Below are 25,435 nucleotides of genomic sequence, written 5' to 3' on the forward strand. Positions count from 1 at the left end.
TCAAATTATCGTTCTAGACCCCAGTCCTTTCACTTGCTTGCAAAAGCAGTAGTGTGCATGTCGTGCCAGTTTCTGTAGTGTAGTGCTTATCACGTTCGCCTTACACGCGAAAGGTCCCTGGTTCGAAACCGGGCAGAAGCAAAGTGTAGCAGCTTTTTTTTCGGAAATCGGGCCATACGTGCTCTTCAGACTCGTGTGCTAGACCCCAGTCCTTTCGCTTGCTTGCAAAAGCAGCAGTGTGTATCTCGTGCCAGTTTCTGTAGTTTAGTGGTTATCACGTTTGCCTAACACGCGGAAGGTCCCCGGTTCGAAACCGGGCAGAAACATGTACTTGCGGTTTCTTTTCTTGAAATCGGTCCATACCTGGTCTTCACACCCTGCTGGCAGACCACAGTCTTTTCGTCAAGTCCTTTCGCTTGCTTGCAAAAGCAGTAGTGTTCATCTCGTGTCAGTTTCTGTAGTGTAGTGGTTATCACGTTCGCCTCACACGCGAAAAGTCCCAGGTTCGAAACCGGGCAGAAACAAAGCATTGCAGCTTTTGTTTCTGAAATCGGCCATACGTGCTCTTCAAATCATCGTTCTAGACCCCAGTCCTTTCACTTGCTTGCAAAAGCAGTAGTGTGCATGTCGTGCAAGTTTCTGTAGTGTAGTGGTTATCACGTTTGCCATACACGCGAAAGGTCCCTGGTTCGAAACCGGGCAGAAGCAAAGCGTAGCAGCTTTTTTTTCGGAAATCGGGCCATACGTGCTCTTCAAATCATCGTTCTAGACCTCAGTCCTTTCACTTGCTTGCAAAAGCAGTAGTGTGCATGTCGTGCCAGTTTCTGTAGTGTAGTGGTTATCACGTTCGCCTTACATGCGAAAGTTCTCTGGTTCGAAACCGGGTAGAAGCAAAGCGTAGCAGTTTTGTTTTCGGAAATCGGGCCATACGTGCTCTTCAGACTCTTGTGCTAGACCCCAGTCCTTTCGCTTGCTTGCAAAAGCAGCAGTGTGTATCTAGTGCCAGTTTCTGTAGTGTAGTGGTTATCACGTTCGCCTAACACGCGAAAGGTCCCCGGTTCGAAACCGGGCAGAAACATGTACTTGCGGTTTCATTTCTTGAAATTGGTCCATACCCGGTCTTCAGACCCTGCTGGCAGACCACAGTCGTTTCTTCAAGTCCTTTCGCTTGCTTGCAAAAGCAGTAGTGTGCATCTCGTGCCAGTTTCTGTAGTGTAGTGGTTATCACGTTCGCCTCACACGCGAAAAGTCCCCGGTTCGAAACCGGGCAGAAACAAAGCATTGCAGCTTTTGTTTCTGAAATCGGCCATACGTGCTCTTCAAATCATCGTTCTAGACCCCAGTCCTTTCACTTGCTTGCAAAAGCAGTAGTGTGCATGTCGTGCCAGTTTCTGTAGTGTAGTGGTTATCACGGTCGCCTTACACGCGAAAGGTCCCTGGTTCGAAACCGGGCAGAAGCAAAGCGTAGCAGATTTTTTTTCGGAAATCGGGCCATACGTGCTCTTCAGACTTTTGTGCTAGACCCCAGTCCTTTCGCTTGCTTGCAAAAGCAGCAGTGTGCATCTCGTGCCAGTTTCTGTAGTGTAGTGCTTATCACGTTCGCCTTACATGCGAAAGGTCCCTGGTTCGAAACCGGGCAGAAACATGTACTTGCGGTTTCTTTTCTTGAAATCGGTCCATACCCGGTCTTCAGACCCTGCTTGCAGACCACAGTCTTTTCTTCAAGTCCTTTCGCTTGCTTGCAAAAGCAGTAGTGTGCATCTCGTGCCGGTTTCTGTAGTGTAGTGGTTATCACGTTCGCCTCACACGCGAAAGGTCCCCGGTTCGAAACCGGGCAGAAACAAAGCATTGCAGCTTTAATTTCTGAAATCGGCCATACGTGCTCTTCAAATCATCGTTCTAGACCCCAGTCCTTTCACTTGCTTGCAAAAGCAGTAGTGTACATGTCGTGCCAGTTTCTGTAGTGTAGTGTTTATCACGTTCGCCTTACACGCGAAAGGTCCCTGGTTCGAAACCGGGCAGAAGCAAAGCGTAGCAGCTTTTTTTTCGGAAATCGGGCCATATGTGCTCTTCAAATCATCGTTCTAGACCCCAGTCCTTTCACTTGCTTGCAAAAGCAGTAGTGTGCATGTCGTGCCAGTTTCTGTAGTGTAGTGGTTATCTCGTTCGCCTTACATGCGAAAGTTCCCTGGTTCGAAACCGGGTAGAAGCAAAGCGTAGCAGTTTTGTTTTCGGAAATCGGGCCATACGTGCTCTTCAGATTCTTGTGCTAGACCCCAGTCCTTTCGCTTGCTTGCAAAAGCAGCAGTGTGTATCTAGTGCCAGTTTCTGTAAAGTAGTGGTTATCACGTTCGCCTAACATGCGAAAGGTCCCCGGTTCGAAACCGGGCAGAAACATGTACTTGCGGTTTCTTTTCTTGAAATTGGTCCATACCCGGTCTTCAGACCCTGCTGGCCTACCACAGTCTTTTCTTCAAGTCCTTTCGCTTGCTTGCAAAAGCAGTAGTGTGCATCTCGTGCCAGTTTCTATAGTGTAGTGGTTATCACGTTCGCCTCACACGCGAAAGGTCCCCGGTTCGAAACAGGGCAGAAACAAAGCATTGCAGCTTTTGTTTCTGAAATCGGCCATACGTGCTCTTCAAATCATCGTTCTAGACCCCAGTCCTTTCACTTGCTTGCAAAAGCAGTAGCGTGCATGTCGTGCCAGTTTCTGTAGTGTAGTGGTTATCACGTTCGCCTTACACGCGAAAGGTCCCTGGTTCGAAACCGGGCAGAAGCAAAGCGTTGCAGCTTTTTTTTCGGAAATCGGGCCATACGTGCTCTTCAGACTCTTGTGCTAGACCCCAGTCCTTTCGCTTGCTTGCAAAAGCAGCAGTGTGTATCTCGTGCCAGTTTCTGTAGTGTAGTGGTTATCACGTTCGCCTAACACGCGAAAGGTCCCCGGTTCGAAACCGGGCAGAAACATGTACTTGCGGTTTCTTTTCTTGAAATCGGTCCATACCCGGTCTTCAGACCCTGCTGGCAGACCACAGTCTTTTCTTCAAGTCCTTTCGCTTGCTTGCAAAAGCAGTAGTGTGCATCTCGTGCCAGTTTCTGTAGTGTAGTGGTTATCACGTTCGCCTCACACGCGAAAAGTCCCCGGTTCGAAACCGGGCAGAAACAAAGAATTGCAGCTTTTGTTTCTGAAATCGGCCATACGTGCTCTTCAAATCATCGTTCTAGACCCCAGTCCTTTCACTTGCTTGCAAAAGCAGTAGTGTGCATGTCGTGCCAGTTTCTGTAGTGTAGTGGTTATCACGTTCGCCTTACACGCGAAAGGTCCCTGGTTCGAAACCGGGCAGAAGCAAAGCATAGCAGCTTTTTTTTCGGAAATCGGGCCATACGTGCTCTTCAGACTCGTGTGCTAGACCCCAGTCCTTTCGCTTGCTTGCAAAAGCAGCAGTGTGTATCTCGTGCCAGTTTCTGTAGTGTAGTGGTTATCACGTTCGCCTAACACGCGAAAGGTCCCCGGTTCGAAACCGGGCAGAAACATGTACTTGCGGTTTCTTTTCTTGAAATCGGTCCATACCCGGTCTTCAGACCCTGTTGGCAGACCACAGTCTTTTCTTCAAGTCCTTTCGCTTGCTTGCAAAAGCAGTAGTGTTCATCTCGTGCCAGTTCCTGTAGTGTAGTGGTTATCACGTTCGCCTCACACGCGAAAGGTCCCCGGTTCGAATCCGGGCAGAAACAAAGCATTGCAGCTTTTGTTTCTGAAATCGGCCATACGTGCTCTTCAAATCATCGTTCTAGACCCCAGTCCTTTCACTTGCTTGCAAAAGCAGTAGTGTGCATGTCGTGCCAGTTTCTGTAGTGTAGTGGTTATCACGTTCGCCTTACACGCGAAAGGTTCCTGGCCCGAAACCGGGCAGAAGCAAAGCGTAGCAGCTTTTTTTTCGGAAATCGGGCCATACGTGCTCTTCAGACTCGTGTGCTAGACCCCAGTCCTTTCGCTTGCTTGCAAAAGCAGCAGTGTGTATCTCGTGCCAGTTTCTGTAGTGTAGTGGTTATCACGTTCGCCTAACACGCGAAAGGTCCCCGGTTTGAAACCGGGCAGAAACATGTACTTGCGGTTTCTTTTCTTGAAATCGGTCCATACCCGGTCTTCAGACCCTGCTGGCAGACCACAGTCTTTTCTTAAAGTCCTTTCGCTTGCTTGCAAAAGCAGTAGTGTGCATCTCGTGCCAGTTTCTGTAGTGTAGTGGTTATCACGTTCGCCTCACACGCGAAAGGTCCCCGGTTCGAAACCAGGCAGAAACAAAGCATTGCAGCTTTTGTTTCTGAAATCGGCCATACGTGCTCTTCAAATCATCGTTCTAGACCCCAGTCCTTTCACTTGCTTGCAAAAGCAGTAGTGTGCATGTCGTGCCAGTTTCTGTAGTGTAGTGGTTATCACGTTCGCCTTACACGCGAAAGGTCCCTGGTTCGAAACCGGGCAGAAGCAAAGCGTAGCAACTTTTTTTTCGGAAATCGGGCCATACGTGCTCTTCAGACTCTTGTGCTAGACCCCAGTCCTTTCGCTTGCTTGCAAAAGCAGCAGTGTGTATCTCGTGCCAGTTTCTGTAGAGTAGTGGTTATCACGTTCGCCTCACACGCGAAAGGTCCCTGGTTCGAAACCAGGCAGAAACAAAGCATTGCAGCTTTTGTTTCTGAAATCGGCCATACGTGCTCTTCAAATCATCGTTCTAGACCCCAGTCCTTTCACTTGCTTGCAAAATAAGTAGTGTGCATGGCGTGCCAGTTTCTGTAGTGTAGTGGTTATCACGTTCGCCTAACACACGAAAGGTCCCCGTTTCGAAACCGGGCAGAAACATGTACTTGCGGTTTCTTTATTTGAAATCGGTCCATACCCGGTCTTCAGACCCTGCTGGCAGACCACAGTCTTTTCTTCAAGTCCTTTCGCTTGCTTGCAAAAGCAGTAGTGTGCATCTCGTGCCAGTTTCTGTAGTGTAGTGGTTATCACGTTCGCCTCACACGCGAAAGGTCCCCGGTTCGAAACCGGGCAGAAAAAAACATTGCAGCTTTTGTTTCTGAAATCGGCCATACGTGCTCTTCAAATCATCGTTCTAGACCCCAGTCCTTTCACTTGCTTGCAAAAGCAGTAGTGTGCATGGCGTGCCAGTTTCTGTAGTGTAGTGGTTATCACGTTCGCCTAACATGCGAAAGGTCCCCGGTTCGAAACCGGGCAGAAACATGTACTTGCGGTTTCTTTTCTTGAAATCGGTCCATACCCGGTCTTCAGACCCTGCTGGCAGACCACAGTCTTTTCTTCAAGTCCTTTTGCTTGCTTGCAAAAGCAGCAGTGTGTATCTCGTGCCAGTTTCTGTAGTGTAGTGGTTATCACGTTCGCCTAACACGCGAAAGGTCCCCGATTCGAAACCGGGCAGAAACATGTACTTGCGGATTCTTTTCTTGAAATCGGTCCATACCCGGTCTTCAGACCCTGCTGGCAAACTACAGTCTTTTCTTCAAGTCCTTTCACTTGCTTGCAAAAGCAGTAGTGTACATCTCGTGCCAGTTTCTGTAGTGTAGTGGTTATCACGTTCGCCTCACACGCGAAAGGTCCCCGGTTCGAAATCGGGCAGAAACAAAGCATTGCAGCTTTTGTTTCTGAAATCGGCCATACGTGCTCTTCAAATCTTCGTTCTAGACCCCAGTCCTTTCACTTGCTTGCAAAAGCAGTAGTGTGCATGTCGTGCCAGTTTCTGTAGTGTAGTGGTTATCACGTTTGCTTTACACGCGAAAGGTCCCTGGTTCGAAACCGGGCAGAAGCAAAGCGTAGCAGCTTTTTTTCGGAAATCGGGCCATACGTGCTCTTCAGACTCTTGTGCTAGACCCCAGTCCTTTCGCTTGCTTGCAAAAGCAGCAGTGTGTATCTCGTGCTAGTTTCTGAAGTGTAGTGGTTATCACGTTCGCCTAACACGCGAAAGGTCCCCGGTTTGAAACCGGGCAGAAACATGTACTTGCGGTTTCTTTTCTTGAAATCGGTCCATACCCGGTCTTCAGACCCTGCTGGCAAACCACAGTCATTTCTTCAAGTCCTTTCGCTTGCTTGCAAAAGCAGTAGTGTGCATCTCGTGCCAGTTTCTGTAGTGTAGTGGTTATCACGTTCGCCTCACACGCGATAGGTCCCCGGTTCGAAACCGGGCAGAAACAAAGCATTGCAGCTTTTGTTTCTGAAATCGGCCATACGTGCTCTTCAAATCATCGTTCTAGACCCCAGTCCTTTCACTTGCTTGCAAAAGCAGTAGTGTGCATGTCGTGCCAGTTTCTGTAGTGTAGTGGTTATCACGTTCGCCTTACACGCGAAAGGTCCCTGGTTCGAAACCGGGCAGAAGCAAAGCGTAGCAGCTTTTTTTTTTCGTAAATCGGGCCATACGTGCTTTTCAGACTCTTGTGCTAAACCCCAGTCCTTTCGCTTGCTTGCAAAAGCAGTAGTGTGCATCTCGTGCCAGTTTCTGTAGTGTAGTGGTTATCACGTTCGCCTCACACGCGAAAGGTCCCCGGTTCGAAACCGGGCAGAAACAAAGCATTGCAGCTTTTGTTTCTGAAATCGGCCATACGTGCTCTTCAAATCATCGTTCTAGACCCCAGTCCTTTCACTTGCTTGCAAAAGCAGTAGTGTGCATGTCGTGCCAGTTTCTGTAGTGTAGTGGTTATCACGTTCGCCTTACACGCGAAAGGTCCCTGGTTCGAAACCGGGCAGAAGCAAAGCGTAGCAGCTTTTTTTTCGGAAATCGGGCCATACGTGCTCTTCAGACTCTTGTGCTAGACCCCAGTCCTTTCGCTTGCTTGCAAAAGCAGCAGTGTGTATCTCGTGCCAGTTTCTGTAGTGTAGTGGTTATCACGTTCGCCTAACACGCGAAAGGTCCCTGGTTCGAAACTGGGCAGAAACATGTACTTGTGGTTTCTTTTCTTGAAATCGGTCCATACCCGGTCTTCAGACCCTGCTGGCAGACCGCAGTCTTTTCTTCAAGTCCTTTCGCTTGCTTGCAAAAGCAGTAGTATGCATCTCGTGCCAGTTTCTGTAGTGTAGTGGTTATCACGTTCGCCTCACACGCGAAAGGTCCCTGGTTCGAATCCGGGCAGAAACAAAGCATTGCAGCTTTTGTTCCTGAAATCGGCCATACGTGCTCTTCAAATCATCGTTCTAGACCCCAGTCCTTTCACTTGCTTGCAAAAGCAGTAGTGTGCATGTCGTGCCAGTTTCTGTAGTGTAGTGGTTATCACGTTCGCCTTACACGCGAAAGGTCCCTGGTTTGAAACCGGGCAGAAGCAAAGCGTAGCAGCTTTTTTTTCGGAAATCGGGCCATACGTGCTCTTCAGAATCTTGTGCTAGACCCCAGTCCTTTCGCTTGCTTGCAAAAGCAGCAGTGTGTATCTCGTGCCAGTTTCTGTAGTGTAGTGGTTATCATGTTTGCCTAACACGCGAAAGGTCCCCGGTTCGAAACTGGGCAGAAACATGTACTTGCGGTTTCTTTTCTTGAAATCGGTCCATACCCAGTCTTCAGACCCTGCTGGCAGACCACAGTCTTTTCTTCAAGTCCTTTCGCTTGCTTGCAAAAGCAGTAGTGTGCATCTCGTGCCAGTTTCTGTAGTGTAGTGGTTATCACTAGAGATGAGCGAACACTAAAATGTTCGAGGTTCGAAATTCGATTCGAACAGCCGCTCAATGTTCGTGTGTTCGAACGGGTTTCGAACCCCATTATAGTCTATGGGGAACAGATACTCGTTAAGGGGGAAACCCAAATCCGTGTCTGGAGGGTCACCAAGTCCACTATGACACCCCAGGAAATGATGCCAACACCTCTGGAATGACACTGGGACAGCAGGGGAAGCATGTCTGGGGGCATCTAACACACCAAAGACCCTCTATTACCCCAACATCACAGCCTAACAACTACACACTTTACACACTCAATACCACCTCTCTGACAGTAGGAAAACACCTTGAAACATGTGTATTTGGCACTTGCAGTGAGGAGAGCTTGTCACCAGCAGTGAATTTGGCCCTTGTAGTAAGTTGAGGTTGGCACCAACATTTGTTTTGAAAATCAGGGTGGATTGAGCCTCTAACCAGCAGAGTTTGGGCAAATTCATGGTGGAGGGAGCCTCTAAAAACCCCAGTTTGGACCAATTCATGGTGGAGGGAGACTCTAAAAACCCCAGTTTGGACCAATTCATGGTGGAGGGAGCCTCTAAAAACCCCAGTTTGGACCAATTCATGGTGGAGGGAGCCTCTAACCAGCCCAGTTTGGGCAAATTCATGGTGGAGGGAGCCTCTAACCAGCCCAGTTTGGACCAATTAATGGTGGAGGGAGCCTCTAACCAGCCCAGTTTGGACCAATTAATGGTGGAGGGAGCCTCTAACCACCCCAGTTTGGACCAATTCATGGTGGAGGGAGCCTCTAACCAGCCCAGTTTGGACCAATTCATGGTGGAGGGAGCCTCTAAAAAACCCAGTTTGGACCAATTCATGGTGGAGGGAGCCTCTAAACAGCCCAGTTTGGGCAAATTCATGGTGGAGGGAGCCTCTAACCACCCCAGTTTGGACCAATTCATGGTGGAGGGAGCCTCTAAACAGCCAAGTTTGGACCAATTCATGGTGAAGGGAGCCTCTAAAAACCCGTTTGGACCAATTCATGGTGGAGGGAGCCTCTAACCAGCCCAGTTTGGGCAAATTCATGGTGGAGGGAGCCTCTAACCAGCCCAGTTTGGACCAATTCATGGTGGAGGGAGCCTCTAACCAGCCCAGTTTGGGCAAATTCATGGTGGAGGGAGCCTCTAAACAGCCCAGTTTGGGCAAATTCATGGTGGAGGGAGCCTCTAAACAGCCAAGTTTGGACCAATTCATGGTGAAGGGAGCCTCTAAAAACCCGTTTGGACCAATTCATGGTGGAGGGAGCCTCTAACCAGCCCAGTTTGGGCAAATTCATGGTGGAGGGAGCCTCTAAACAGCCCAGTTTGGGCAAATTCATGGTGGAGGGAGCCTCTAACCAGCCCAGTTTGGACCAATTCATGGTGGAGGGAGCCTCTAACCAGCCCAGTTTGGGCAAATTCATGGTGGAGGGAGCCTCTAAACAGCCCAGTTTGGGCAAATTCATGGTGGAGGGAGCCTCTAACCAGCCCAGTTTGGACCAATTAATGGTGGAGGGAGCCTCTAAACAGCCAAGTTTTGGGAAATTCATGGTGGAGGGAGCCTCTAACCAGCCCAGTTTGGACCAATTCATGGTGGAGGGAGCCTCTAACCAGCCCAGTTTGGACCAATTCATGGTGGAGGGAGCCTCTAAACAGCCCAGTTTGGGCAAATTCATGGTGGAGGGAGCCTCTAAAAAACCCAGTTTGGACCAATTCATGGTGGAGGGAGCCTCTAATTAGCCCAGTTTGGACCAATTAATTGTGGAGGGAGCCTCTAACCAGCCCAGTTTGGACCAATTAATGGTGGAGGGAGCCTCTAACCACCCCAGTTTGGGCAAATTCATGGTGGAGGGAGCCTCTAACCAGCCCAGTTTGGACCAATTAATGGTGGAGGGAGCCTCTAAACAGCCAAGTTTTGGGAAAATCATGGTGGAGGGAGCCTCTAACCAGCCCAGTTTGGACCAATTCATGGTGGAGGGAGCCTCTAAACAGCCCAGTTTGGGCAAATTCATGGTGGAGGGAGCCTCTAACCAGCCAAGTTTGGACCAATTCATGGTGAAGGGAGCCTCTAAAAACCCGTTTGGACCAATTCATGGTGGAGGGAGCCTCTAACCAGCCCAGTTTGGGCAAATTCATGGTGGAGGGAGCCTCTAAACAGCCCAGTTTGGGCAAATTCATGGTGGAGGGAGCCTCTAACCAGCCCAGTTTGGACCAATTAATGGTGGAGGGAGCCTCTAACCAGCCCAGTTTGGGCAAATTCATGGTGGAGGGAGCCTCTAAACAGCCCAGTTTGGGCAAATTCATGGTGGAGGGAGCCTCTAACCAGCCCAGTTTGGACCAATTCATGGTGGAGGGAGCCTCTAACCAGCCCAGTTTGGGCAAATTCATGGTGGAGGGAGCCTCTAAACAGCCCAGTTTGGGCAAATTCATGGTGGAGGGAGCCTCTAACCAGCCCAGTTTGGACCAATTCATGGTGGAGGGAGCCTCTAACCAGCCCAGTTTGGGCAAATTCATGGTGGAGGGAGCCTCTAAACAGCCCAGTTTGGGCAAATTCATGGTGGAGGGAGCCTCTAACCAGCCCAGTTTGGACCAATTAATGGTGGAGGGAGCCTCTAAACAGCCAAGTTTTGGGAAATTCATGGTGGAGGGAGCCTCTAACCAGCCCAGTTTGGACCAATTCATGGTGGAGGGAGCCTCTAAACAGCCCAGTTTGGGCAAATTCATGGTGGAGGGAGCCTCTAAACAGCCAAGTTTGGACCAATTCATGGTGAAGGGAGCCTCTAAAAACCCGTTTGGACCAATTCATGGTGGAGGGAGCCTCTAACCAGCCCAGTTTGGGCAAATTCATGGTGGAGGGAGCCTCTAAACAGCCCAGTTTGGGCAAATTCATGGTGGAGGGAGCCTCTAACCAGCCCAGTTTGGACCAATTCATGGTGGAGGGAGCCTCTAACCAGCCCAGTTTGGGCAAATTCATGGTGGAGGGAGCCTCTAAACAGCCCAGTTTGGGCAAATTCATGGTGGAGGGAGCCTCTAACCAGCCCAGTTTGGACCAATTAATGGTGGAGGGAGCCTCTAAACAGCCAAGTTTTGGGAAATTCATGGTGGAGGGAGCCTCTAACCAGCCCAGTTTGGACCAATTCATGGTGGAGGGAGCCTCTAACCAGCCCAGTTTGGACCAATTCATGGTGGAGGGAGCCTCTAAACAGCCCAGTTTGGGCAAATTCATGGTGGAGGGAGCCTCTAAAAAACCCAGTTTGGACCAATTCATGGTGGAGGGAGCCTCTAATTAGCCCAGTTTGGACCAATTAATTGTGGAGGGAGCCTCTAACCAGCCCAGTTTGGACCAATTAATGGTGGAGGGAGCCTCTAACCACCCCAGTTTGGGCAAATTCATGGTGGAGGGAGCCTCTAACCAGCCCAGTTTGGACCAATTAATGGTGGAGGGAGCCTCTAAACAGCCAAGTTTTGGGAAATTCATGGTGGAGGGAGCCTCTAACCAGCCCAGTTTGGACCAATTCATGGTGGAGGGAGCCTCTAAACAGCCCAGTTTGGGCAAATTCATGGTGGAGGGAGCCTCTAAAAAACCCAGTTTGGACCAATTCATGGTGGAGGGTGCCTCTAATTAGCCCAGTTTGGACCAATTAATTGTGGAGGGAGCCTCTAACCAGCCCAGTTTGGACCAATTCATGGTGGAGGGAGCCTCTAACCAGCCCAGTTTGGGCAAATTCATGGTGGAGGGAGCCTCTAAACAGCCCAGTTTGGGCAAATTCATGGTGGAGGGAGCCTCTAACCAGCCCAGTTTGGACCAATTAATGGTGGAGGGAGCCTCTAAACAGCCAAGTTTTGGGAAATTCATGGTGGAGGGAGCCTCTAACCAGCCCAGTTTGGACCAATTCATGGTGGAGGGAGCCTCTAAACAGCCCAGTTTGGGCAAATTCATGGTGGAGGGAGCCTCTAAACAGCCAAGTTTGGACCAATTCATGGTGAAGGGAGCCTCTAAAAACCCGTTTGGACCAATTCATGGTGGAGGGAGCCTCTAACCAGCCCAGTTTGGGCAAATTCATGGTGGAGGGAGCCTCTAAACAGCCCAGTTTGGGCAAATTCATGGTGGAGGGAGCCTCTAACCAGCCCAGTTTGGACCAATTCATGGTGGAGGGAGCCTCTAACCAGCCCAGTTTGGGCAAATTCATGGTGGAGGGAGCCTCTAAACAGCCCAGTTTGGGCAAATTCATGGTGGAGGGAGCCTCTAACCAGCCCAGTTTGGACCAATTAATGGTGGAGGGAGCCTCTAAACAGCCAAGTTTTGGGAAATTCATGGTGGAGGGAGCCTCTAACCAGCCCAGTTTGGACCAATTCATGGTGGAGGGAGCCTCTAACCAGCCCAGTTTGGACCAATTCATGGTGGAGGGAGCCTCTAAACAGCCCAGTTTGGGCAAATTCATGGTGGAGGGAGCCTCTAAAAAACCCAGTTTGGACCAATTCATGGTGGAGGGAGCCTCTAATTAGCCCAGTTTGGACCAATTAATTGTGGAGGGAGCCTCTAACCAGCCCAGTTTGGACCAATTAATGGTGGAGGGAGCCTCTAACCACCCCAGTTTGGGCAAATTCATGGTGGAGGGAGCCTCTAACCAGCCCAGTTTGGACCAATTAATGGTGGAGGGAGCCTCTAAACAGCCAAGTTTTGGGAAATTCATGGTGGAGGGAGCCTCTAACCAGCCCAGTTTGGACCAATTCATGGTGGAGGGAGCCTCTAAACAGCCCAGTTTGGGCAAATTCATGGTGGAGGGAGCCTCTAAAAAACCCAGTTTGGACCAATTCATGGTGGAGGGAGCCTCTAATTAGCCCAGTTTGGACCAATTAATTGTGGAGGGAGCCTCTAACCAGCCCAGTTTGGACCAATTCATGGTGGAGGGAGCCTCTAACCAGCCCAGTTTGGACCAATTCATGGTGGAGGGAGCCTCTAACCAGCCCAGTTTGGACCAATTCATGGTGGAGGGAGCCTCTAAAAACCCCAGTTTGGACCAATTCATGGTGGAGGGAGCCTCTAAACAGCCCAGTTTGGGCAAATTCATGGTGGAAGGAGCCTCTAACCAGCAGAGTTGTGGGAAAGCAGGGTGGAGGGAGCCTCTAACCAGCAGAGTTGGTGGAAATCAGGGTGGAGGGAGCCTCTAACCAGCAGAGTTGGGGGAAATCATGTTGGAGGGAGCCTAGTATTAGCAGAATTGTGCAACGCTTATGGTGGATGAGTATGAGGATGCGGAGGAATTGGAGAGGTTGAGTACAGACATGGAGTTTCATGTTGGGGTGCTTTACACAGGTGGGCACAAAAATGAAGGCTCTATCCAGTGGTGGTTCATTTTTATCAAAGTGAGCCGGTCGGCACTCTCAGCTGACAGACGGGTGCGCTTGTCAGTGATGATGCCACCGGCTGCACTGAACACCCTCTCAGATAGGACGCTGGCGGCAGGACAGGACAGCACCTCCAAGGCATATAGGGCAAGTTCAAGCCACAGGTCCAACTTCGACACCCAATACGTGTAGGGCGCAGAGGGGTCGGAGAGGACAGGGCTGTGGTCGGAAAGGTATTCCCGCAACATGCGCCTATACTTCTCACGCCTGGTGACACTAGGACCCTCCGTGGCGGCACTTTGGCGAGGGGGTGCCATCAAGGTGTCCCAGACCTTAGACAGTGTGCCCCTCGTTTGTGTGGACCGGTGAGAACTTGGTTGCCTACTGGAGGAACTGCCCTCCCTGCCGCCAACGTCACATGCTGGAAACATCTCCATCATATTCTGCACCAATTGCCTGTGGCAAGCATTGATGCGATTGGCCCTCCCCTCTACCGGAATAAAAGACGAGATGTTGTTTTTATACCGGGGGTCAAGGATAGCAAAGATCCAGTACTGGTTGTCCTCCATGATTTTGACAATACGCTTGTCGGTTGTAAAGCACCCCAACATGAACTCAGCCATGTCTGCCACAGTGTTAGTTGGCATGACTCCTCTGGCCCCACCGGAAAGTTCAATCTCCATTTCCTCCTCATCCTCCATGTCTACCCATCCGCGCTGCAACAATGGGACGATTCGAAGTTGCCCGGAAGCCTCCTGTATCACCATCACATCATCGGACAACTCTTCTTCCTCCTCCTCCTCCTCCTCCTCCTCCTCCATTAAACGCAGTGAAGCGGACAGATGTGTGGACCTACTCTCCAGCTGTGACGGATCGGATGCTATCCCTAACTCCTCTGTGTGATCTGAGTTATCCCTGATGTCAATCAGGGATTCTCTCAGAACACACAAGAGCGGGATTGTAAGGCTCACCATCGCATCCTCAGAGCTCACCCTCCTTGTGGACTCCTCAAAGACCCGTAGGATGTCACAAAGGTCTCTCATCCATGGCCACTCATGGATGTGAAACTGAGGCAGCTGACTTTGTGGCACCCTAGGGTTTTGTAGCTGGTATTCCATCAAAGGTCTCTGCTGCTCAACCACTCTATTCAACATCTGAAACGTTGAGTTCCAGCGTGTGGGGACGTCGCACAAAAGCCGGTGTTGTGGCACATGCAGGCGTTGCTGGAGAGATTTTAAGCTAGCAGCGGCTACTGTCGACTTGCGAAAGTGGGCGCACATGCGCCGCACTTTCACCAGTAGCTCTGGAACATTGGGGTAGCTCTTTAGGAAACGTTGCACCACTAGGTTGAAGACGTGGGCCAGGCATGGAACATGTTGGAGTCCGGCAAGCTCCAGAGCTGCTACCAGGTTCCGGCCGTTATCACAAACGACCATGCCTGGGCCCAGGTGCAGCGGCTCAAACCATATTGCCGTCTCATCGAGGAGGGCATCCCTCACCTCGGAGGCAGTGTGCTGTCTGTCCCCCAAGCTGATCAGCTTCAGCACAGCCTGCTGACGTCTACCAACGCCAGTGCTGCAACGTTTCCAACTCGTAGCTGGGGTCAATCTAACAGCGGAGGAGGAGGCGGTGGCGGAGGAGGAGGCGGTGGCGGAGGAGGAGGCGGTAGAGGAGGAGGAGGAGGGGGGTGTTCTTCTCGTGTCCCTGCCAGGAATGTTAGGCGGGGAGACGAGGTACACCGGGCCAGTTTGGGAAGCAGTCCCAGCCTCAACTACATTCACCCAGTGTGCCGTCAGTGAAATGTAGCGTCCCTGTCCGCATGCACTTGTCCACGCGTCGGTGGTCAAGTGGACCTTTGTGCAAAGCGCGGAACTAAGGGCCCGCCTGATGTTGAGTGACACGTGCTGGTGCAAGGCGGGGACGGCACACCGGGAGAAGTAGTGACGGCTAGGGACGGCATAGCGAGGTGCCGCAGTTGCCATCAGGTCCAGGAAGGCGGGAGTTTCAACAAGCCGGAACGCCACATCTCCTGGGCCAGCAGTTTAGCGATGTTGGCGTTCAAGGCTTGCGCGTGTGGGTGGTTAGCAGTGTATTTCTGCCGCCGCTCCAATGTCTGAGAGATGGTGGGTTGTTGTAAAGAAACGCCTGATGGTGCCTTTGATGGTGCAGGAGAAGGAGATAAGACAGGACCAGGGGAGGATGAGGTAGAAGTCAACAAAGTGGCGGAGGCAGATGAAGTGGTGTCCTGGCTCGTCCTCTGGAGTGCATCGCCAGCACAGTCAGCAGTGGCAGTGGCAGAGGCAGAGGCAGAGGCAGTGGCAGTGGCGTGAACGGCAGGCGGCCTTTGTCCTGCCGTTGCTGCCTGCCACTGATTCCAGTGCTTGGATTCCAAATGACGGCGCATTGAAGTGGTGGACAGGTTGCTCTTCTCAGAGCCCCTAATCAATTTCGAGAGGCAAATTGTGCAGACAACACTATATCTGTCCTCGGCGCATTCCTTGAAAAAACTCCACACCTTCGAGAAACGTGCCCTCGAGGTGGGAGTTTTTCGGGGCTGGGTACGAACTGGAACATCTTGGGAGATTCCGGGTGTGGCCTGGCTTCGCCTAAGCTGCTGACCTCTGCCTCTGCCTCTAGCTACCCTTTTTGGTGCTGCACCTGCCTCAACATCCACACTACTTTCCCCGCTTGACATCCCCCCTGTCCAGGTCGGGTCAGTGTCCTCATCATCCACCACTTCCTCTTCCAACTCCTGTCTCATCTCCTCCTCCCGCACAATGCGCCGGTCAACTGGATGCCCTGACGGCAACTGCGTCACATCATCGTCGATGAGGGTGGGTTGCTGGTCATCCACCACCAAATCGAACGGAGATGGAGGAGACTCTAGTGTTTGAGCATCTGGACACAGATGCTCCTCTGTTAGGTTCGTGGAATCGTGACGTGGAGAGGCAGGTTGAGGGACAATGAAAGGAGCGGAGAACAGCTCTGGGGAGCAGGGACAGTTTGGGTTATTGTTCTGTAAAGCTTCGGAATTTTGGGAGGAAGGAAGACAAGACTGTTGGGTAATAGGAGGAGAGGAGGCAGAGTCTGACTGGCTGCTGGACAATGTGCTGTAAGCGTTCTCTGACAGCCATTGCAAGACCTGTTCCTGGTTCTCGGGCCTACTAAGGTTTGTACCCTGCAGTTTAGTTAATGTGGCAAGCAACCCTGGCACTGTGGAGTGGCGCAATGCTTGCTGCCCCACAGGAGTAGGCACGGGACGCCCTGTGGCTTCACTGCTACCTTGCTCCCCAGAACCATTCCCCCGACCTCGCCCACGGCATCGTCCACGTCCCTTTCCGGGAGCCTTGCGCATTTTGAATTCCTAGTTAGAAATTGGCACTGTATACCAGTAGTAAAAATTGTGGGTGCACGTAACCCCAATATATTCTTTGAATTCCCAGTCAGAAACTGGCACTATATGGCAGTAGCAAGAAATGAGGGTATTTGTATTCCCAATATACTCTTTGAATTCCCAGTCAAACAATGGCACTGTATACCAGTAGTAAAAATTGTGGGTGCACGTAACCCCAATATATTCTTTGAATTACCAGTCAGAAACTGGCACTATATGGCAGTAGCAAGAAATGAGGGTATTTATAACCCCAATATATTCTTTGAATTCCCAGTCAGACAATGGCACTGTATACCAGTAGTAAAAATTGTGGGTGCACGTAACCCCAATATATTCTTTGAATTCCCAGTCAGAAACTGGCACTATATGGCAGTAGCAAGAAATGAGGGTATTTGTATTCCCAATATACTCTTTGAATTCCCAGTCAGACAATGGCACTGTATACCAGTAGTAAAAATTGTGGGTGCACGTAACCCCAATATATTCTTTGAATTCCCAGTCAGAAACTGGCACTATATGGCAGTAGCAAGAAATGAGGGTATTTGTATTCCCAATATACTCTTTGAATTCCCAGTCAGACAATGGCACTGTATACCAGTAGTAAAAATTGTGGGTGCACGTAACCCCAATATATTCTTTGAATTCCCAGTCAGAAACTGGCACTATATGGCAGTAGCAAGAAATGAGGGTATTTGTATTCCCAATATACTCTTTGAATTCCCAGTCAGACAATGGCACTGTATACCAGTAGTAAAAATTGTGGGTGCACGTAACCCCAATATATTCTTTGAATTCCCAGTCAGAAACTGGCACTATATGGCAGTAGCAAGAAATGAGGGTATTTGTATTCCCAATATACTCTTTGAATTCCCAGTCAGACAATGGCACTGTATACCAGTAGTAAAAATTGTGGGTGCACGTAACCCCAATATATTCTTTGAATTCCCAGTCAGAAACTGGCACTATATGGCAGTAGCAAGAAATGAGGGTATTTGTATTCCCAATATACTCTTTGAATTCCCAGTCAGACAATGGCACTGTATACCAGTAGTAAAAATTGTGGGTGCACGTAACCCCAATATATTCTTTGAATTACCAGTCAGAAACTGGCACTATATGGCAGTAGCAAGAAATGAGGGTATTTATAACCCCAATATATTCTTTGAATTCCCAGTCAGACAATGGCACTGTATACCAGTAGTAAAAATTGTGGGTGCACGTAACCCCAATATATTCTTTGAATTCCCAGTCAGAAACTGGCACTATATGGCAGTAGCAAGAAATGAGGGTATTTGTATTCCCAATATACTCTTTGAATTCCCAGTCAGACAATGGCACTGTATACCAGTAGTAAAAATTGTGGGTGCACGTAACCCCAATATATTCTTTGAATTCCCAGTCAGAAACTGGCACTATATGGCAGTAGCAAGAAATGAGGGTATTTGTATTCCCAATATACTCTTTGAATTCCCAGTCAGACAATGGCACTGTATACCAGTAGTAAAAATTGTGGGTGCACGTAACCCCAATATATTCTTTGAATTCCCAGTCAGAAACTGGCACTATATGGCAGTAGCAAGAAATGAGGGTATTTGTATTCCCAATATACTCTTTGAATTCCCAGTCAGACAATGGCACTGTATACCAGTAGTAAAAATTGTGGGTGCACGTAACCCCAATATATTCTTTGAATTACCAGTCAGAAACTGGCACTATATGGCAGTAGCAAGAAATGAGGGTATTTATAACCCCAATATATTCTTTGAATTCCCAGTCAGACAATGGCACTGTATACCAGTAGTAAAAATTGTGGGTGCACGTAACCCCAATATATTCTTTGAATTCCCAGTCAGACACTGGCACTATATGGCAGTAGCAAGAAATGAGGGTATTTGTATTCCCAATATATTCTTTGAATTCCCAGTCAGACAATGGCACTGTATACCAGTAGTAAAAATTGTGGGTGCACGTAACCCCAATATATTCTTTGAATTACCAGTCAGAAACTGGCACTATATGGCAGTAGCAAGAAATGAGGGTATTTGTATTCCCAATATATTCTTTGAATTCCCAGTCAGACAATGGCACTGTATACCAGTAGTAAAAATTGTGGGTGTATATAGCCCCAATTCTATTGCTAGGGGACTTGCAGGGTATTTCTGGGGTGAAGGTGGGGGGGCACACCGTTGGAACGGGTATCGGGGTATATATCGGGTATACGGGAATACACTGACAGTGTATTCCATTCAGGATCCTGGGAAAGCTGGGTTGCGGCGATTGAGCCCGTCAGTGCCACGTTACACTGACAAGCTTCTCCCTGGAATTTAGCTCTTACAAGAGCTGTTGGTTGTCTTCTCCTTCCTATCCTAGCCTGTCCCTGCCTACCCAGAATCTAAGCCCTAGCTAGCTGGACGGAAACCTCCGTCCTCGGTGAATTGCAAGCTCAGAATGACGCGAAGCTGGGCGTCGCTGTTCTTTTAAATTAGAGGTCACATGTTTTCGGCAGCCAATGGGTTTTGCCTACTTTTTTCAACGTCACCGGTGTCGTAGTTCCTGTCCCACCTACCCTGCGCTGTTATTGGAGCAAAAAAGGCGCCAGGGAAGGTGGGAGGGGAATCGAGTAATGGCGCACTTTACCACGCGGTGTTCGATTCGATTCGAACATGCCGAACAGCCTAATATCCGATCGAACATGAGTTCGATAGAACACTGTTCGCTCATCTCTAGTTATCACGTACGCCTCACACGCGAAAGGTCCCCGGTTCGAAACCGGGCAGAAACAAAGCATTGCAGCTTTTGTTTCTGAAATCGGCCATACGTGCTCTTCAAATCATCGTTCTAGACCCCAGTCCTTTCACTTGCTTGCAAAATCAGTAGTGTGCATGTCGTGCCAGTTTCTGTAGTGTAGTGGTAATCACGTTCGCCTTCCACGCGAAAGGTCCCTGGTTCGAAACCGGGCAGAAGCAAAGCGTAGCAGCTTTTTTTTCGGAAATCGGGCCATACGTGCTCTTCAGACTCTTGTGCTAGACCCCAGTCCTTTCGCTTGCTTGCAAAAGCAGCAGTGTGTATCTCGTGCCAGTTTCTGTAGGGTAGTGGTTATCACGTTTGCCTAACACGCGAAAGGTCCCCGGTTCGAATCCGGGCAGAAACATGTACTTGCGATTTCTTTTCTTTAAATCGGTCCATACCCGGTCTTCAGACCCTGCTGGCAGACCACAGTCTTTTCTTCAAGTCCTTTCGCTTGCTTGCAAAAGCAGCAGTGTGTATCTTGTGCCAGTTTCTGTAGTGTAGTGGTTATCACGTGCGCCTAACACGCGAAAGGTCCCCGGTTCGAAACCGGGCAGAAACATGTACTTGCGGATTCTTTTCTTGAAATCGGTCCATACCCGGTCTTCAGACCCTGCTGGCAAACTACAGTCTTTTCTTCAAGTCCGTTCGCTTGCTTGCAAAAGCAGTAGTGTACATCTCGTGCCAGTTTCTGTAGTGTAGTGGTTATCACGTTCGCCTCACACGCGAAAGGTCCCCGGTTCGAAACCGGGCAGAAACAAAGCATTGCAGCTTTTGTTTCTGAAATCGGCCATACGTGCTCTTTAAATCATCGTTCTAGACCCCAGTCCTTTCACTTGCTTGCAAAAGCAGTAGTGTGCATGTCGTGCCAGTTTCTGTAGTGTAGTGGTTATCACGTTCGCCTTACACGCAAAAGGTCCCTGGTTCGAAACCGGGCAGAAGCAAAGCGTAGCAGCTGTTTTTTTCGGAAATCGGGCCATACGTGCTCTTCAGACTCTTGTGCTAGACCCCAGTCCTTTCGCTTGCTTGCAAAAGCAGCAGTGTGTATCTCGTGCCAGTTTCTGTAGTGTAGTGATTATCACGTTCGCCTAACACACGAAAGGTCCCCGGTTCGAAACCGGGCAGAAACATGTACTTGCGGTTTCTTTTCTTGAAATCGGTCCATACCCGGTCTTCAGACCCTGCTGGCGGACCACAGTCTTTTCTTCAAGTCCTTTCGCTTGCTTGCAAAAGCAGTAGTGTGCATCTCGTGCCAGTTTCTGTAGTGTAGTGGTTATCACGTTCGCCTCACACGCGAAAGGTCCCCGGTTCGAAACCGGGCAGAAACAAAGCATTGCAGCTTTTGTTTCTGAAATCGGCCATACGTGCTCTTCAAATCATCGTTCTAGACCCCAGTCCTTTCACTTGCATGCAAAAGCAGTAGTGTGCATGTCGTGCCAGTTTCTGTAGTGTAGTGGTTATCACGTTCGCCTCACACGCGAAAGGTCCCCGATTCGAAACCGGGCAGAAACAAAGCATTGCAGCTTTTGTTTCTGAAATCGGCCATACGTGCTCTTCAAATCATCGTTCTAGACCCCAGTCCTTTCACTTGCTTGCAAAAGCAGTAGTGTGCATGTCGTGCAAGTTTCTGTAGTGTAGTGGTTATCACGTTTTCCTTACACGCGAAAGGTCCCTGGTTCGAAACCGGGCAGAAGCAAAGCGTAGCAGCTTTTTTTTTGGAAATCGGGCCATACGTGCTCTTCAGACTCTTGTGCTAGTCCCCAGTCCTTTCGCTTGCTTGCAAAAGCAGCAGTGTGTATCTCGTGCCAGTTTCTGTAGGTGTAGTGGTTATCACGTTCGCCTAACACACGAAAGGTCCCCGGTTCGAAACCGGGCAGAAACATGTACTTGCGGTTTCTTTATTTGAAATCGGTCCATACCTGGTCTTCAGACCCTGCTGGCAGACCACAGTCTTTTCTTCATGTCCTTTCGCTTGCTTGCAAAAGCAGTAGTGTGCATCTCGTGCCAGTTTCTGTAGTGTAGTGGTTATCACGTTCGCCTCACACGCGAAAGGTCCCGGTTCGAAACCGGGCAGAAAAAAACATTGCAGCTTTTGTTTCTGAAATCGGCCATACGTGCTCTTCAAATCATCGTTCTAGACCCCAGTCCTTTCACTTGCTTGCAAAAGCAGTAGTGTGCATGGCGTGCCAGTTTCTGTAGTGTAGTGGTTATCACGTTCGCCTTACACGCGAAAGGTCCCTGGTTCGAAACCGGGCAGAACCAAATCGTAGCAGCTTTTTTTTCGGAAATCGGGCCATACGTGCTCTTCAGACCCTTGTACTAGACCCCAGTCCTTTCGCTTGCTTGCAAAAGCAGCAGTGTGTATCTCGTGCCAGTTTCTGTAGGTGTAGTGGTTATCACGTTCGCCTAACACACGAAAGGTCCCCGGTTCGAAACCGGGCAGAAACATGTACTTGTGGTTTCTTTTCTTGAAATCGGTCCATACCCGGTCTTCAGACCCTGCTGGCGGACCACAGTCTTTTCTTCAAGTCCCTTCGCTTGCTTGCAAAAGCAGTAGTGTGCATCTCGTGCCAGTTTCTGTAGTGTAGTGGTTATCACGTTCGCCTCACACGCGAAAGGTCCCCGGTTCGAAACCGGGCAGAAACAAAGCATTGCAGCTTTTGTTTCTGAAATCGGCCATACGTGTTCTTCAAACTCTTGTGCTAGACCCCAGTCCTTTCGCTTGCTTGCAAAAGCAGCAGTGTGTATCTCGGACCAGTTTCTGTAGTGTAGTGGTTATCACGTTCGCCTAACACGCGAAAGATCTCCGGTTCGAAACCGGGCAGAAACATGTACTTGCGTTTTCTTTTCTTGAAATCGGTCCATACCCGGTCTTCAGACCCTGCTGGCAGACCACAGTCTTTTCTTCAAGTCCTTTCGCTAGATTGCAAAAGCATTAGTGTGCATCTCGTGCCAGTTTCTGTAGTGTAGTGGTTATCACGTTCGCTTCATACGCGAAAGGTCCCCGGTTCGAAACCGGGCAGAAACAAAGCATTGCAGCTTTTGTTTCTGAAATCGGCCATACGTGCTCTTCAAATCATCGTTCTAGACCCCAGTCCTTTCACTTGCTTGCAAAAGCAGCAGTGTGTATTTCATGCCAGTTTCTGTAGTGTAGTGGTTATCACGTTCGCCTAACACGCGAAAGGTCCCCGGTTCGAAACCGGGCAGAAGCAAAGCGTCGCAGCTTTTTTTTTCGGAAATCGGGCCATACGTGCTCTTCAAACTCTTGTGCTAGACCCCAGTCCTTTCGCTTGCTTGCAAAAGCAGCAGTGTGAATCTCGTGCCAGTTTCTGTAGTGTAGTGGTTATCACGTTCGCCTAACACGCGAAAGGTTCCCGGTTCGAAACCGGGCAGAAACATGTACTTGCGTTTTCTTTTCTTGAAATCGGTCCATACCTGGTCTTCAGACCCTGCTGGCAGACCACAGTCTTGTCTTCAAGTCCTTTCACTAGTTTGCAAAAGCAGTAGTATGCATCTCGTGCCAGTTTCTGTAGTGTAGTGGTTATCACGTTCGCCTAACACGCGAAAAGTCCCCGGTTCGAAACCGGGCAGAAACAAAGCATTGCAGCTTTTGTTTCTGAAATCGGCCATACGTGCTCTTCAAATCATCGATCTAGACCCCAGTCCTTTCACTTGCTTGCAAAAGCAGTAGTGTGCATGTTTTGCCAGTTTCTGTAGTGTAGTGGTTATCTCGTTCGCCTTACACGCGAAAGGTCCCTGGTTCGAAACCGGGCAGAAGCAAAGCGTAGCAGCTTTTTTTCCGGAAATCGGGCCATACGTGCTCTTCAAACTCTTGTGCTAGACCCCAGTCCTTTCGCTTGCTTGCAAAAGCAGCAGTGTGTATATCGTGCCAGTTTCTGTAGTGTAGTGGTTATCACGTTCGCCTAACACGCGAAAGGTTCCCGGTTCGAAACCGGGCAGAAACATGTACTTGCGTTTTCTTTTCTTGAAATCGGTCCATACCTGGTCTTCAGACCCTGCTGGCAGACCACAGTCTTGTCTTCAAGTCCTTTCGCTAGTTTGCAAAAGCAGTAGTATGCATCTCGTGCCAGTTTCTGTAGTGTAGTGGTTATCACGTTCGCCTAACACGCGAAAAGTCCCCGGTTCGAAACCGGGCAGAAACAAAGCATTGCAGCTTTTGTTTCTGAAATCGGCCATACGTGCTCTTCAAATCATCGATCTAGACCCCAGTCCTTTCATTTGCTTGCAAAAGCAGTAGTGTGCATGTCATGCCAGTTTCTGTAGTGTAGTGGTTATCACGTTCTCCTTACACGCGAAAGGTCCCTGGTTCGAAACCGGGCAGAAGCAAAGAGTAGCAGCTTTTTTTTCGGAAATCGGGCCATACGTGCTCTTCAGACCCTTGTACTAGACCCCAGTCCTTTCACTTGCTTGCAAAAGCAGTAGTGTGCATGGCGTGCCAGTTTCTGGAGTGTAGTGGTTATCACGTTCGCCTTACTCGCGAAAGGTCCCTGGTTCGAAACCGGGCAGAAGCAAAGCGTAGCAGCTTTTTTTTCGGAAATCGGGCCATACGTGCTCTTCAGACCCTTGTACTAGACCCCAGTCCTTTCGCTTGCTTGCAAAAGCAGCAGTGTGTATCTCGTGCCAGTTTCTGTAGTGTAGTGGTTATCACGTTCGCCTAACACACGAAAGGTCCCCGGTTCGAAACCGGGCAGAAACATGTACTTGCAGTTTCTTTTCTTGAAATCGGTCCATACCCGGTCTTCAGACCCTGCAGGAGGACCACAGTCTTTTCTTCAAGTCCTTTCGCTTGCTTGCAAAAGCAGTAGTGTGCATCTCGTGCCAGTTTCTGTAGTGTAGTGGTTATCACGTTCGCTTCACACGCGAAAGGTCCCCGGTTCGAAACCGGGCAGAAACAAAGCATTGCAGCTTTTGTTTCTGAAATCGGCCATACGTGCTCTTCAAATCATCGTTCTAGACCCCAGTCCTTTCACTTGCATGCAAAAGCAGTAGTGTGCATGTCGTGCCAGTTTCTGTAGTGTAGTGGTTATCACGTTCGCCTCACACGCGAAAGGTCCCCGGTTCTAAACCGGGCAGAAACAAAGCATTGCAGCTTTTGTTTCTGAAATCGGCCATACGTGCTCTTCAAATCATCGTTCTAGACCCCAGTCCTTTCACTTGCTTGCAAAAGCAGTAGTGTGCATGTCGTGCCAGTTTCTCTAGTGTAGTGGTAATCACGTTCGCCTTACACGCGAAAGGTCCCTGGTTCGAAACCGGGCAGAAGCAAAGCGTAACAGCTTTTTTTTCGGAAATCGGGCCATACGTGCTCTTCAGACTCTTGTGCTAGACCCCAGTCCTTTCGCTTGCTTGCAAAAGCAGCAGTGTGTATCTCGTGCCAGTTTCTGTAGTGTAGTGGTTATCACGTTCGCCTAACACGCGAAAGGTCCCCGGTTCGAAACCGGGCAGAAACATGTACTTGCGGTTTCTTTTCTTGAAATCGGTCCATACCCGGTCTTCAGACCCTGCTGGCAGACCACAGTCTTTTCTTCAAGTCCTTTCGCTTGCTTGCAAAAGCAGTAGTGTGCATCTCGTGCCAGTTTCTGTAGTGTAGTGGTTATCACATTCGCCTCACACGCGAAAGGTCCCCGGTTCGAAACCGGGCAGAAACAAAGCATTGCAGCTTTTGTTTCTGAAATCGGCCATACGTGCTCTTCAAATAATCGTTCTAGACCCCAGTCCTTTCACTTGCTTGCAAGAGCAGTAGTGTACATGTCGTTCCAGTTTCTGTAGTGTAGTGGTTATCACGTTCGCCTTACACGCGAAAGGTCCCTGGTTCGAAACCGGGCAGAAGCAAAGCGTAGCAGCTTTTTTTTTCGGAAATCGGGCCATACGTGCTCTTCAGACGCTTGTGCTAGACCCCAGTCCTTTCGCTTGCTTGCAAAAGCAGCAGTGTGTATCTCGGACCAGTTTCTGTAGTGTAGTGGTTATCACGTTCGCCTCACACGCGAAAGGTCCCCGGTTCGAAACCGGGTAGAAACAAAGCATTGCAGCTTTTGTTTCTGAAATCGGCCATACGTGTTCTTCAAACTCTTGTGCTAGACCCCAGTCCTTTCGCTTGCTTGCAAAAGCAGCAGTGTGTATCTCGGACCAGTTTCTGTAGTGTAGTGGTTATCACGTTCGCCTAACACGCGAAAGATCTCCGGTTCGAAACCGGGCAGAAACATGTACTTGCGT

The 25,435-nt window shown here is 49.6% G+C and overlaps 42 non-coding genes across 42 annotated transcripts; all 42 read left to right on the forward strand.

Moving 5' to 3' along the window:
* Window positions 1-1,005: 1,005 nt before the first annotated feature.
* Window positions 1,006-1,078, forward strand: TRNAV-AAC (transfer RNA valine (anticodon AAC)). Its single transcript has one exon. It is a non-coding gene; the product is annotated as a tRNA-Val (tRNA).
* A 125-nt stretch (window positions 1,079-1,203) lies between these two features.
* Window positions 1,204-1,276, forward strand: TRNAV-CAC (transfer RNA valine (anticodon CAC)). The gene has a single exon. It is a non-coding gene; the product is annotated as a tRNA-Val (tRNA).
* Window positions 1,277-1,572: 296 nt separating this feature from the next.
* On the forward strand, window positions 1,573-1,645 carry TRNAV-UAC (transfer RNA valine (anticodon UAC)). The gene has a single exon. It is a non-coding gene; the product is annotated as a tRNA-Val (tRNA).
* A 125-nt stretch (window positions 1,646-1,770) lies between these two features.
* Window positions 1,771-1,843, forward strand: TRNAV-CAC (transfer RNA valine (anticodon CAC)). Its single transcript has one exon. It is a non-coding gene; the product is annotated as a tRNA-Val (tRNA).
* An 863-nt stretch (window positions 1,844-2,706) lies between these two features.
* TRNAV-UAC (transfer RNA valine (anticodon UAC)) lies at window positions 2,707-2,779 on the forward strand. The gene has a single exon. It is a non-coding gene; the product is annotated as a tRNA-Val (tRNA).
* A 112-nt stretch (window positions 2,780-2,891) lies between these two features.
* TRNAV-AAC (transfer RNA valine (anticodon AAC)) lies at window positions 2,892-2,964 on the forward strand. The gene has a single exon. It is a non-coding gene; the product is annotated as a tRNA-Val (tRNA).
* Window positions 2,965-3,089: 125 nt separating this feature from the next.
* On the forward strand, window positions 3,090-3,162 carry TRNAV-CAC (transfer RNA valine (anticodon CAC)). The gene has a single exon. It is a non-coding gene; the product is annotated as a tRNA-Val (tRNA).
* A 111-nt stretch (window positions 3,163-3,273) lies between these two features.
* On the forward strand, window positions 3,274-3,346 carry TRNAV-UAC (transfer RNA valine (anticodon UAC)). Its single transcript has one exon. It is a non-coding gene; the product is annotated as a tRNA-Val (tRNA).
* A 112-nt stretch (window positions 3,347-3,458) lies between these two features.
* Window positions 3,459-3,531, forward strand: TRNAV-AAC (transfer RNA valine (anticodon AAC)). Its single transcript has one exon. It is a non-coding gene; the product is annotated as a tRNA-Val (tRNA).
* Window positions 3,532-3,656: 125 nt separating this feature from the next.
* On the forward strand, window positions 3,657-3,729 carry TRNAV-CAC (transfer RNA valine (anticodon CAC)). The gene has a single exon. It is a non-coding gene; the product is annotated as a tRNA-Val (tRNA).
* Window positions 3,730-4,025: 296 nt separating this feature from the next.
* On the forward strand, window positions 4,026-4,098 carry TRNAV-AAC (transfer RNA valine (anticodon AAC)). The gene has a single exon. It is a non-coding gene; the product is annotated as a tRNA-Val (tRNA).
* Window positions 4,099-4,223: 125 nt separating this feature from the next.
* On the forward strand, window positions 4,224-4,296 carry TRNAV-CAC (transfer RNA valine (anticodon CAC)). Its single transcript has one exon. It is a non-coding gene; the product is annotated as a tRNA-Val (tRNA).
* A 111-nt stretch (window positions 4,297-4,407) lies between these two features.
* TRNAV-UAC (transfer RNA valine (anticodon UAC)) lies at window positions 4,408-4,480 on the forward strand. Its single transcript has one exon. It is a non-coding gene; the product is annotated as a tRNA-Val (tRNA).
* A 677-nt stretch (window positions 4,481-5,157) lies between these two features.
* On the forward strand, window positions 5,158-5,230 carry TRNAV-AAC (transfer RNA valine (anticodon AAC)). The gene has a single exon. It is a non-coding gene; the product is annotated as a tRNA-Val (tRNA).
* A 323-nt stretch (window positions 5,231-5,553) lies between these two features.
* TRNAV-CAC (transfer RNA valine (anticodon CAC)) lies at window positions 5,554-5,626 on the forward strand. The gene has a single exon. It is a non-coding gene; the product is annotated as a tRNA-Val (tRNA).
* Window positions 5,627-5,737: 111 nt separating this feature from the next.
* On the forward strand, window positions 5,738-5,810 carry TRNAV-UAC (transfer RNA valine (anticodon UAC)). Its single transcript has one exon. It is a non-coding gene; the product is annotated as a tRNA-Val (tRNA).
* A 309-nt stretch (window positions 5,811-6,119) lies between these two features.
* Window positions 6,120-6,192, forward strand: TRNAV-CAC (transfer RNA valine (anticodon CAC)). The gene has a single exon. It is a non-coding gene; the product is annotated as a tRNA-Val (tRNA).
* Window positions 6,193-6,303: 111 nt separating this feature from the next.
* Window positions 6,304-6,376, forward strand: TRNAV-UAC (transfer RNA valine (anticodon UAC)). Its single transcript has one exon. It is a non-coding gene; the product is annotated as a tRNA-Val (tRNA).
* A 114-nt stretch (window positions 6,377-6,490) lies between these two features.
* On the forward strand, window positions 6,491-6,563 carry TRNAV-CAC (transfer RNA valine (anticodon CAC)). The gene has a single exon. It is a non-coding gene; the product is annotated as a tRNA-Val (tRNA).
* A 111-nt stretch (window positions 6,564-6,674) lies between these two features.
* TRNAV-UAC (transfer RNA valine (anticodon UAC)) lies at window positions 6,675-6,747 on the forward strand. Its single transcript has one exon. It is a non-coding gene; the product is annotated as a tRNA-Val (tRNA).
* A 112-nt stretch (window positions 6,748-6,859) lies between these two features.
* On the forward strand, window positions 6,860-6,932 carry TRNAV-AAC (transfer RNA valine (anticodon AAC)). The gene has a single exon. It is a non-coding gene; the product is annotated as a tRNA-Val (tRNA).
* A 125-nt stretch (window positions 6,933-7,057) lies between these two features.
* Window positions 7,058-7,130, forward strand: TRNAV-CAC (transfer RNA valine (anticodon CAC)). Its single transcript has one exon. It is a non-coding gene; the product is annotated as a tRNA-Val (tRNA).
* A 111-nt stretch (window positions 7,131-7,241) lies between these two features.
* On the forward strand, window positions 7,242-7,314 carry TRNAV-UAC (transfer RNA valine (anticodon UAC)). The gene has a single exon. It is a non-coding gene; the product is annotated as a tRNA-Val (tRNA).
* Window positions 7,315-19,310: 11,996 nt separating this feature from the next.
* On the forward strand, window positions 19,311-19,383 carry TRNAG-UCC (transfer RNA glycine (anticodon UCC)). Its single transcript has one exon. It is a non-coding gene; the product is annotated as a tRNA-Gly (tRNA).
* A 508-nt stretch (window positions 19,384-19,891) lies between these two features.
* TRNAV-CAC (transfer RNA valine (anticodon CAC)) lies at window positions 19,892-19,964 on the forward strand. The gene has a single exon. It is a non-coding gene; the product is annotated as a tRNA-Val (tRNA).
* A 111-nt stretch (window positions 19,965-20,075) lies between these two features.
* On the forward strand, window positions 20,076-20,148 carry TRNAV-UAC (transfer RNA valine (anticodon UAC)). The gene has a single exon. It is a non-coding gene; the product is annotated as a tRNA-Val (tRNA).
* Window positions 20,149-20,459: 311 nt separating this feature from the next.
* Window positions 20,460-20,532, forward strand: TRNAV-CAC (transfer RNA valine (anticodon CAC)). The gene has a single exon. It is a non-coding gene; the product is annotated as a tRNA-Val (tRNA).
* An 861-nt stretch (window positions 20,533-21,393) lies between these two features.
* Window positions 21,394-21,466, forward strand: TRNAV-UAC (transfer RNA valine (anticodon UAC)). The gene has a single exon. It is a non-coding gene; the product is annotated as a tRNA-Val (tRNA).
* A 311-nt stretch (window positions 21,467-21,777) lies between these two features.
* TRNAV-CAC (transfer RNA valine (anticodon CAC)) lies at window positions 21,778-21,850 on the forward strand. The gene has a single exon. It is a non-coding gene; the product is annotated as a tRNA-Val (tRNA).
* Window positions 21,851-22,159: 309 nt separating this feature from the next.
* On the forward strand, window positions 22,160-22,232 carry TRNAM-CAU (transfer RNA methionine (anticodon CAU)). Its single transcript has one exon. It is a non-coding gene; the product is annotated as a tRNA-Met (tRNA).
* Window positions 22,233-22,343: 111 nt separating this feature from the next.
* TRNAV-AAC (transfer RNA valine (anticodon AAC)) lies at window positions 22,344-22,416 on the forward strand. The gene has a single exon. It is a non-coding gene; the product is annotated as a tRNA-Val (tRNA).
* A 113-nt stretch (window positions 22,417-22,529) lies between these two features.
* Window positions 22,530-22,602, forward strand: TRNAV-AAC (transfer RNA valine (anticodon AAC)). The gene has a single exon. It is a non-coding gene; the product is annotated as a tRNA-Val (tRNA).
* A 125-nt stretch (window positions 22,603-22,727) lies between these two features.
* On the forward strand, window positions 22,728-22,800 carry TRNAV-AAC (transfer RNA valine (anticodon AAC)). Its single transcript has one exon. It is a non-coding gene; the product is annotated as a tRNA-Val (tRNA).
* A 296-nt stretch (window positions 22,801-23,096) lies between these two features.
* On the forward strand, window positions 23,097-23,169 carry TRNAV-AAC (transfer RNA valine (anticodon AAC)). The gene has a single exon. It is a non-coding gene; the product is annotated as a tRNA-Val (tRNA).
* A 125-nt stretch (window positions 23,170-23,294) lies between these two features.
* Window positions 23,295-23,367, forward strand: TRNAV-AAC (transfer RNA valine (anticodon AAC)). Its single transcript has one exon. It is a non-coding gene; the product is annotated as a tRNA-Val (tRNA).
* A 481-nt stretch (window positions 23,368-23,848) lies between these two features.
* On the forward strand, window positions 23,849-23,921 carry TRNAV-AAC (transfer RNA valine (anticodon AAC)). Its single transcript has one exon. It is a non-coding gene; the product is annotated as a tRNA-Val (tRNA).
* Window positions 23,922-24,046: 125 nt separating this feature from the next.
* TRNAV-CAC (transfer RNA valine (anticodon CAC)) lies at window positions 24,047-24,119 on the forward strand. Its single transcript has one exon. It is a non-coding gene; the product is annotated as a tRNA-Val (tRNA).
* A 111-nt stretch (window positions 24,120-24,230) lies between these two features.
* On the forward strand, window positions 24,231-24,303 carry TRNAV-CAC (transfer RNA valine (anticodon CAC)). Its single transcript has one exon. It is a non-coding gene; the product is annotated as a tRNA-Val (tRNA).
* Window positions 24,304-24,599: 296 nt separating this feature from the next.
* Window positions 24,600-24,672, forward strand: TRNAV-AAC (transfer RNA valine (anticodon AAC)). Its single transcript has one exon. It is a non-coding gene; the product is annotated as a tRNA-Val (tRNA).
* A 125-nt stretch (window positions 24,673-24,797) lies between these two features.
* On the forward strand, window positions 24,798-24,870 carry TRNAV-CAC (transfer RNA valine (anticodon CAC)). Its single transcript has one exon. It is a non-coding gene; the product is annotated as a tRNA-Val (tRNA).
* Window positions 24,871-24,981: 111 nt separating this feature from the next.
* On the forward strand, window positions 24,982-25,054 carry TRNAV-UAC (transfer RNA valine (anticodon UAC)). Its single transcript has one exon. It is a non-coding gene; the product is annotated as a tRNA-Val (tRNA).
* Window positions 25,055-25,167: 113 nt separating this feature from the next.
* Window positions 25,168-25,240, forward strand: TRNAV-CAC (transfer RNA valine (anticodon CAC)). Its single transcript has one exon. It is a non-coding gene; the product is annotated as a tRNA-Val (tRNA).
* Window positions 25,241-25,435: the final 195 nt, after the last annotated feature.

This window comes from Leptodactylus fuscus, unplaced genomic scaffold (genome assembly GCF_031893055.1).
Source record: "Leptodactylus fuscus isolate aLepFus1 unplaced genomic scaffold, aLepFus1.hap2 HAP2_SCAFFOLD_242, whole genome shotgun sequence".
In the NCBI taxonomy this organism is placed as follows: Eukaryota; Metazoa; Chordata; class Amphibia; order Anura; family Leptodactylidae; genus Leptodactylus; species Leptodactylus fuscus.